The sequence below is a fragment of the Haliotis rubra genome, unplaced genomic scaffold (genome assembly GCF_003918875.1).
Source record: "Haliotis rubra isolate DU_JTF1 unplaced genomic scaffold, ASM391887v1 Scf498, whole genome shotgun sequence".
In the NCBI taxonomy this organism is placed as follows: domain Eukaryota; kingdom Metazoa; phylum Mollusca; class Gastropoda; order Lepetellida; family Haliotidae; genus Haliotis; species Haliotis rubra.
Window position 1 is genome coordinate 642,697 of NW_025767188.1, and position 9,854 is coordinate 652,550.

Consider the following 9,854-nt stretch of genomic DNA (forward strand, 5'->3'; position numbering starts at 1 on the left):
CGTGACGAGCCAACGCTTTAACCACTAGGCTACCCCACCGCCCCTGAACTACAAATATCACGAATCGTGATAAGGTATATTGATTAACCCGCCTAGTGTTTCTTTGGTGCTTCTACCTATAATAAGCCATCTGGTTCCGAAGTTTAACGATGTCATATTTCATGCTCGTAACGGGGCGGTGGGGTAGCCTAGTGGTTAAAGCGTTGGCTCGTCACGCCGAAGACCCGGGTTCGAATCCCAACATGTGTACATTGTGTGAAGCCCATTTCTGGTGTCCCCCGCCGTGATGTTGCTGGAATATTGCTAAAAGCGGCGTAAAACCAAACTCAGTCAGTCAGTCGTACTAAACGAGGCAGCACAAAGATCAATGTTGAATTGTGTGTTGTTTATGCGCTGTGCAGTTGGTGACATTCGTAATGACCGTGACCAGCGACCGCCGTCATATAACTGGCATGTTGCTATGTACGGCGTTAAGGCGTTAAACATAGTCTAATTTTTAACATTCATGGATTCACCAACTACATTTTTATTATCGACTAGTTACGTGATATGATGTACTGGTTTACGCGGCCATGGCGCTCTCCGGTTACCTTTGCGGTGTATTAAGAAGGAAGTAGATTCTTTTTCAACTACCTGAACATACACGACAACGGGTATGTTGTGGTCTTTTGTATAAAGGCCCCAGGTTTGTCTGTCAGTGTTATTGTAGTAAATGTGTAATCGTTCCAGAATTTGTGATGGGTGCCATGAACATCCAGCTATTAGGATACGATAACTTGCATCTTACGACATGTTGCTGGAGACCAATTCTTTCGTTTTTATGAAACACACAATGCCATTTTAGAAAGTGGTCAAATGTAACATATGTTATATTTGGGATTACACTTTCTTAGTAAAGTACAGATTCTAGTACTTTTGGGGTTGTTGTTTAACGCCCACACTCTGCAATATCCAGCTGTATGAAAGTAAGATTGTTTATGAATAACAACTTCTTTTATTATATATGATGCGACGTTTCGGTATGGATTCTTATAAGAGTGAGGTACTACAGCACAGAACAGACTTATATACATGAACATATATAAGTTCATACATGTAGGTATGAATCAAGGGGATTAACAACAACAAGGCACGGTGGTAATAATATAGGACAATAGGAGGAAGCCAGTTGTCCTAGAGGCAGAAACAAAATATACATGGCTGATGAGATTAATTAGAAATGATAGCTGGAGTGCTCTAATCTGTTGTTTTTATCAGTTCATTGTATGCAGAAGGGATGAGATATCCCTGGTCTCTGTTGATTGAGGGCTTGTGTCTCCGGAATTGTCCCAAATTATGTTGTGATTGGGACAGTTGATGATGTGGTCTGATAGTGCTGATTTTTCTGTCAGATTTAGTGGTAGATGATAAGTGTTCTTTGATTCTGATATTTATGGGCCGGGAGGTTTCGCCTATAATGCTAATTTCTATGCCAATAATCCCACCCCTCCCTCGGTTGAAGAAGTGATCTTTGTTTGCAGCAAACTACGAGATCAAATATTTGGTATCAGGCCGTGTATAAATAAAACAACAACACACATTTGGCATGATATGTATTGGAATCAGTGTATCGGAAACAACATTTTACTAATAGCACAAACAAAACAACAATGGTTACCGGTGTCATGAAGATGACGGCTTATGCAGTGTATACATCACAGACTGTTGTCCACGTTGATGCCACCAGGGGATAGTAACCCTATTTCATGGAAGGAGAGAATGGATATATCATTGTCTGTTGCAACATCGTCAGCGACGGATATATCCCCGGACAGAGGTGTGGAACATAACATAATATCAGCAATGGCTGGAGGATGCAAGTGAACGTCACGCGACACACCGGAAGTCGTCTGCTGCAGAGACTTGTCTTGTTCCAGGGTGGTTGAGCTTGGATCTGAACAAATGTCCCTGGGAGTTTTGGATGCGATATATCTCGGGCCAGTCGAACATTGTTGTAGGGAGGTGATGTTTGGGGTTATGTCGCTCTGGGGATTGTTGGACTCGACGAGGCTGTTGACGAAATGCTGCAGGAAGGCGGCCGCTTCGTTCGGTGGTTCTAGTTCTAATGTTCTGCTGCTTAGAGAATGCAGATCACAACTGGTCGGAAGTGGAGGGTTCCAGTTGTTACCAGCTCTCACAGGTCTGTTGTAATCTAGATGAAGACACGGGTCGGGGAGGTTAGCAGAATCATCTTCATTGCCAGGATCCTGTGTCGTTGCATTGCTTTCTGGGAGCGAAAGAGGCGACTCAAGAAGAAGAGCGGGTTGGGTGTTGAGCGTTGGGGTGATAGGCTTCGTTGTCCATTCTCTCTCAGCTCGGACAGGACTGCCGTAGTCAGGTTCCGGACACAGCTGGTGGAGGTTGACAGCGGCGTCTGTGTAGTCCCCGGATGTGGGGGCGTGATACAGCAGCGAGGCGAAGGATGGATACTGGTTCAGGGGAACCTTTGCATGACCTGGCGTCTGATGTCTCAGGTAGCGGGTGTACTGGGCTTCTGTGTAGCGGAGACTAGCCGGTGATGCTAGGTCAGGAGTAGTCTCCCCTGTTTGCGGCGGCGGCGTGTTCTGGTGGGTGATGGCTGGCATCCGAAGCTGCTCAGTGAGAGTTGACGCCCACACCTTCTCCTTGTGAGGCGGGACCTTGAGTCTTTTGAAGGCGTCTTTTGGAACCAAAGAAAGGTTAACTGTCCAGAGGCAACCTTTTGACCCTTTTTCCGTCTGCTTACGGCTCAGCTTGATAAAACATGGTGAACTAGACAGGAAGTGTCGAACAGAGTGTCGCCATCCCACATAGGACCCCTTGAAGAACGGGAACATAGCGCACAGTGCATCCTGCACGCCGGACAACGTCAACTGCTTCGTGGGAGACGTCTCAATGGCCACGACGATCATGCCTAGGTATGTATACGGTGGCTTGGGGTAACGCTGGTAGCTTCGGCGAACCTGACTGTCAGCCATCAAGCGGGGGCGCTTAGACGGTGGTGGGGAGGTAACTCTTGATGTTTGATGGGTCGCAGTGACTTCGTCCTCCAGGGAGCGTTTCGCGGGTTGTCTGTGTACATAGTGATGTTGTGCCTAATGGGGAAAATGAAAATGAAGTAGTTAATAAACTTGAATATGTGTAATTTAGGTCTACTCCCATTTGTGAGAACTCCCAGTTGTGAGACACCCAGTTGTGAGACAGTGGAGTAGGTATTTAGCAAAGAAAACATCTGATAGAATGGATTAACCCCAGCTAATAATGGATTAGCTATTTAACTGATTCTTGTGGAGGTAACTTAATGAAACTCTAAAAGATAGAGTAATTAACCTACGAGATAAATGGCTTTAAAAACAAACACTTTGTGTAGGTAACTTCGTGATCATTTGAAAGAGAAATTAATTTACCTACGTGTTTGAAAAATCTAGCAATAACTGTTGTAACTATAATTAATCCAAATGTATTTATTAACCTTTGACTGCTCTTTCCGATAACCATTATGGCAGGCCTTCAACAAGTAGAATATATCACCAGTTCACGATAATCTTTTTCAGTATTTCAGTATCTATTGAAAACAATAAATGCTCTTCAACGAACAATGTCTTCTGTGTTAATTAACTCATTAATGAACAATGCCTCCTGTGGGTACTCTTCAGCAACAGGGCTTTTCACACTTTCATCGTAGGGATGGGGAAGCACCACCTGTGTGCACTGAACCATTAATTAATGTGTCTCACAACTGGGATTTCTCGCAAATGGGAGGACACCGTAATGTACACCTTTGAAAACCTCTTGTTTATTGCATAGAGCGGCGTTCCGATGTATACTGGACAAGTTAGGGATATTGGTATTTTTATGATTGATATTTAATCAGTGTGTCAATGAATGAATAGATATTTATTCATAATTTCAAAATTTACATTTATCCCTAACTATTTTTGTCCAGTATAGATCCTTATACCCGCACCATATAAAGTATTCTACAGAATAATTCTTTCGATAAAGTGGGTTACATATTCTCCCATCCTATCAAAATATCAAGAAGATAAGGTTATTAGGTGCATTTCTGGCTGTAGGACATTGACGCGATCAGTTATTTACAAAGATAAGACGAAAAACAATTCATCCTGATTGATCACAAATACTCTACTAATTCTTCGTCAAGCTCATTGTTGTAAGGTTTTACTTGCGACACATACTTTTACCTTCTGTCTAATTTCATAATACCAGTGGTGTAGAAAACACATAGAGTATATTTACGATACGTGTGTATTTTTGTTTGGATGTGTTTAGTTATGATTTAAACAGGGATACTGAGAGCAATAGGGTACTCACTGATGAAGTTGAGGGCAGGTCCATCTCTAACAGACAATGTGTGACTGATGCAAGAAAACCGTTAGTCTTCCTATTTATTGCCGAGAGGTGTGATTAGCCACTTGCATCATGTGATGAGGAGGGTGAGAGCCTGGCAGATATTAGTGGGGAGGGGGCAGCCTGGCAGAAGTAGACAGGGGTGGGCAGTTGATGACGAGGGCTGCAGTCGGCGAGGGGCAATAATGGGTTTGTGGAAGCAGAGTCTGGGAGAGGGGGCAGGACGTGGGCAGTGGGGGTGAGTGCTGCACCTGACGATGGGCAAAGTATGGGTTCGCACAGAGGTAGACAGGTTGGCAATGGATGGTGGCGGTAGGATAAGGACTCTGCACAAACTCTGCTAACTATCGCCAGTATCGCTTGTAAAGCTGATAGGTGATTAAAATACAAAACGATCTCACTCACAGAAACACATTTCAATTAATGTAAACCATATGCTGAAACGTATCTATTTTTTTCGATCATGCATCACGATGATTTGGGATTACAATATTCACCCTTTGTTAAATACCTTTATGCTAATTCATTTTTAGAACGTTTTGAAGGAATGAAATAATTACAGAAAAAAGTAAGTAAGTGACATAAGTCACAGTGAAAAATAAACGTCGCTTTTAATAAAACACTTTTTGAAACACTATCACACATTTTGAATGATTATATGAAAAAAGTCATCGTTAAAAAAGTACCGGTAAAAAGTCTTTTTGTAGTAAAAATTGATTTAGTTATCTATTTGACAAGATTGAAATCAAAGATCTTTTTTAATCGTGAAGAAATCACACATGATGACAGCTTAAATGTTTAAATTGATGTTTGATCTTTTAAACAACATGTGAAAAAAACATGATGTGCTGACGGATTAAAAATCTAAACGGACCTTTGATCTCTTGTAAAAAGAGTTGTAAGCGTGTGTTTACTGATCACCGTTTATGGTGTGATTTTAATTGATTGCATGTCACCCAGGGTCAGTTACCAGTAAAAACATTGAAGAATCTTAGTTCTTGTTAACAGGAAGATTAATCAAGAAGATTCATTACGTGGATTGGCTTCTGTTCATATTCTTCTTGTTGTGCCTAAAACCCTCCATCAAAATATCAAGTCCATTTTTCCTACCAGGAATAATCCTCTCCCTTTAGAGTCATGGCTGATATGACCAACATTCACTCAGAAGTTTTCTTATAGCAGAATTACAAGAAAGGATAAATACACAATTAAAAATAAAGATACATTATTACACAAACTTCCTCCTCAACAAACTGAGAAAGCAGACTAGCTGCTCACAACATTAAACTTAAAGATAATTTTTTACACAAACAATAAATGGTAATCAAACACTCACTTTGTATTCTGATGATATCCCTTTGCTTATAGCATCAGCAGTCACCTTCTACTCACAGTAGCAGATGAACTCTTTGTTTTGACAACTAATAAGTTGTTCCACACAGGTCCCCGCCAATTATGTATTGGAAATGTGGCTTTGGCGGCTACAGCCTTGTAATTGAAACGTTCCCTTCCCGGCCATAGTTATTTTTGAAATGTGGCTTTCCCGGCCTGTCACCCCAACTTTCTCGAGAAGGCCAAGTTCTTGGCAGGTGAACAAGGACGGAACGAGGCAAAGATTCTTCAGTACAATGCCGGTCAAAGACTGGCCCCAAAAAAAGAAGTACAGAGATTTGGAGGAACGACTAGATACCTTGAAGGTAAGGCTTGCAAATAACGACCTGACATTGATGGAGTACCTGGACAACGCCTACTATTGTGTGAAGTTATTGAGCTCGTGATTCGTGGTTCTGGTATATCTGTGTTGCCTGTATATTTTGCTTTCACCATTTGATTTGTATTTTTTAATTTAATTCATAAGGAAATGGTCATTTGTAGTGCTATTGTATGTTATGTTATTTAAAGTTGCTGATTTTAGTGCTATAAACCTTTCATGTATATATTATGTTTTATGAATGTGTATTATTTATTATGTAGACAATAGAAATTACCGTCCCAATGACCAATGAATGTTTGAATAAAAAATACATTTTACAGCATGAATATTTTCCGGTGAACATTTTAGCATTAACCCTACCGTTGTAAAAACATTCACTGCCCATTGTCTAGAACCAGTCGACCTTAAAGATACACCCCTGCAAACCGACCAGTTTGTTTTTACACCCTTCCAAAGGTCGGACCTACGGGACTTAACCCGTAGTTCATCAACTGAGTCAATATGTGATTTTAAGTGATGTCATCACTGGAGACAATAATTAGCTTCTGCAAGCTTCCGCTGACAGTCAAACCGATACAGAATCTGTTGGTTCATTCAGTCCAGAACTGAATGCACGCGCACAATCTATTTGCCTTAAAAAACACAAATACTGTAGCAATAACAAGGTAAACTAGCTCTTCCCCGCACCAGATCAGTTGGAAGGGCGGTATATGATATGAGTGGTGGAGGTTAATTTGTTTTGATTTGTAGCAACTTGTGATTTAAGTGTGGAACAGCTGCTACCTGTGTGCAGGGAAGCATAACACAGTCACTCAACTGAAACAACATAGCATTACTCTGAAATTAAACCGACCGGCAAAAGAAGTATACCCAGTTTGTTTTTATTCAATTTAAATTTGAAAGAACATTTACTGAAATTCAATTAAACGATTTAAGCTTACTTCATTATATTTCCTATTTATCAGAGAGGAATTAAAGACACTCACTCACCATAAGACATTTATGTAACAGTTTGTATAAAGTAATCTGTGGCTGGGTACTTTCGTGGAAAACTAGATTGGTTCAATACAGACTTGGTTAAACCAGGTCCTGACCACAACAATATTGTTTTGAAATGTCTGTTTGTGTTCTTCTCCCTCTTCCAAAGAAGAACATTTATTGATGTTTATTTATTTATGAAAGTCAAAGATGTGCATCAAATTAAAAAGGAAAAGTTTTAAATCAGATTATATTTTCCGAAATTAAACCGTGTGCGTTTATTTTGTCAGGGATTACAGTTTCGGTTATCTAAGAAATTTTCAGTTGGAAATCAAAAATAATTTTTGAAAAACCAACGAAGCGGTATAGAGTCGTTTGGTCATTTGGAATATTATTCGCAATTGGTATTTGTCATTCTAAGATCAATTTGACCTAACGGATATACGACTGTTAAAGTACTGTTTAATTAAATATGCATATGTTCTTATAAATCACATTGACTCATAAACAAACACAGCCCTGTATCATAGAAGCTTTATTCATTCAGGAGATCCTGATTGACAGTCACGAATGTCCCAGACTTGGGAACTCACAACCAGTTCGCTCGTTTTTCTTTTCTTGTTTATTTTGTTGACTATGTATTGGCGCACGCAGCAAAAGTCCATCTGTATGAAGGCGGACTGAAAGTCTCGTGGTCCAGACAACCAGTGATTAACACGATGAGCAACTGTCCGTCAGGGTCACGGCTGTTATGGGCCCGCAAAGCAACAGTCACACAAATTTGGCAAAAATCTGTGACGCTCTTTTGGTACTAATTAAGTCTTTTAACCCTTTTACCTACTTTGTAGGTAGCCTCGAGATTACATGAATGGCGACTTTGTCGGTACTCAAGGACAAGAATGAGGAGTTCATAGATCATGGGATTATGTAGTCACGTAACCTAATTTGCATATGTTAATAGTCTGCAACAGTGCAATTAACGTCGAACACGTTGTAGGGATGTGTTTCATTCATGTCACTGCTGTTGAATAAAATATGGACGGCGAAACAGTATTACATGACATTTGTGTGCTGACGTGCGGTATAACGCCATTTTAGTCACCTCCGTTACGTATAAATGGGACGGTCTGTTGTGCATGAGGAAGTTCCGCAACGTGATCTGTGTTGGTGATGTCATTCAAGTGAGCGTCAAATCTGAAGTTTTCGAAGGATAAAATGTCGTCTGCTTCTTACAACGTCTATGAATGTAACCTGCACTTGCGCCTTCGCCATTTTTATTTCCATGTCGCTTTCAGAATGTAAGATGTCGACCTCAGCCTTTGCTATTTCGGCTAACTTACCTCTGTTTGCGACTCAGGGGTTCTGTTGGGACTTTAATGGATAATTTTTCTGTTTTTGTTTTGAAAATATTGTTTTTGTATGGATGTGATTATTTTATTTCATCCGCTCATCAATAACCTCGCTTCTGTCAGGTAAAGTATTTAATGAATGCTAATTGTCTTAGATTGCTGATCATTGATAGATATCTTCTGATCGTGTTGAAATGTTGCGTCGTCATGTTTGTGAGCTTTGGTAATTGTGCCACTGTTTTCTCGAAACCTGGTGTCATCAATCATCTCTATTTCATCATGATTTATAAACACATGCTCTGCCATCGTATCACATGGTGACAATCACTGGATTGTCTGGTCCAGACTCGATTTGTTTGCAAACAACATCATACAGCTGTAATACTGCTGAAACAATTATATCTTCATGATATAGTCACAATTGTACAATCGACTCTGATTTAAGCAGAGATTTCTTATGAATGTGGAAAGTGTTTTGTCGCTATTATCTACCTGTTTTTGTAGGGGCGACAATGCATCAATATCCTTTCTACTATTTGTTACATGACAATGTTCTTATATACTAGTTTCATCAACTATCTGCGGACTTAAACCAGTGTCTTGTTGCTACAAGTAGTTATTTTTTTATTCTTTGTCAAAGAGTAAAAAAACAACAAATACGGACTCGAAATAACTTCATCGATAAAACAATGGAAGTATAAAAAAATCAGTATTTTCCATCTATATGATATATGTGAATGAATATAGTTTTTCACCGCTATTAGCAACGTATCTGAGACGTCATTACCCTAAATGATGGATTGAGACGTTGAAACAATGAAATACATCGAACCCAGGTTTTCTGCGTTGGAAGCGAACGTATGTATAAGAGGACTACCTCTGTAACTTTGCCAACAAGATGAACATGAACGTGCAGTGTGTCGCACTAAATGATCCATGGTCACACTGTATAAATCACGTATATCCTGTGAAATGGAACAATTACTACAGCTGGGCGTTATGTAACCTTTACAGTAATACACAGTATCTTACACCCAAATTTTGCTCAGTTATCAAACACCGAACAAGCTACATTCTTCTTACAAACAGAAATTATTGTTAATCCACTGGCCGCTTTAGTTAGCCGTATGTATCGGCGTAAGCTATCATCCCTATAAATTTCTTTCTTTTTCCTTACGTGTTTCATATGTGTGATACTCCTTAATGTTTTAATCTTATATTTTAAAAGACAGAAGACAGACTTCTTGTAATGTCTGTTGATACAGAATGACAACGTCAGAGAATAACATAACGTGTCTCGATAAGCCAATGATATACATTCCATTGTCCACAAGTGCCAAACAGGGCCCCGTTTCACAAAGCTGTCGTAGCGATACGACTGTCGTAAGTCTATGTTGCAGGGAAGGAAGTACGACGGCTTTGTG

At 40.0% G+C, this 9,854-nt stretch overlaps 1 long non-coding RNA gene across 1 annotated transcript; it reads left to right on the forward strand.

The window, feature by feature from the left end:
* Positions 1–837: 837 nt before the first annotated feature.
* Positions 838–9,564, forward strand: LOC124291628. Its single transcript, XR_006902250.1, has 3 exons — positions 838–850; positions 3,228–3,230; positions 9,455–9,564. It is a non-coding gene; the product is annotated as an uncharacterized LOC124291628 (long non-coding RNA).
* Positions 9,565–9,854: the final 290 nt, after the last annotated feature.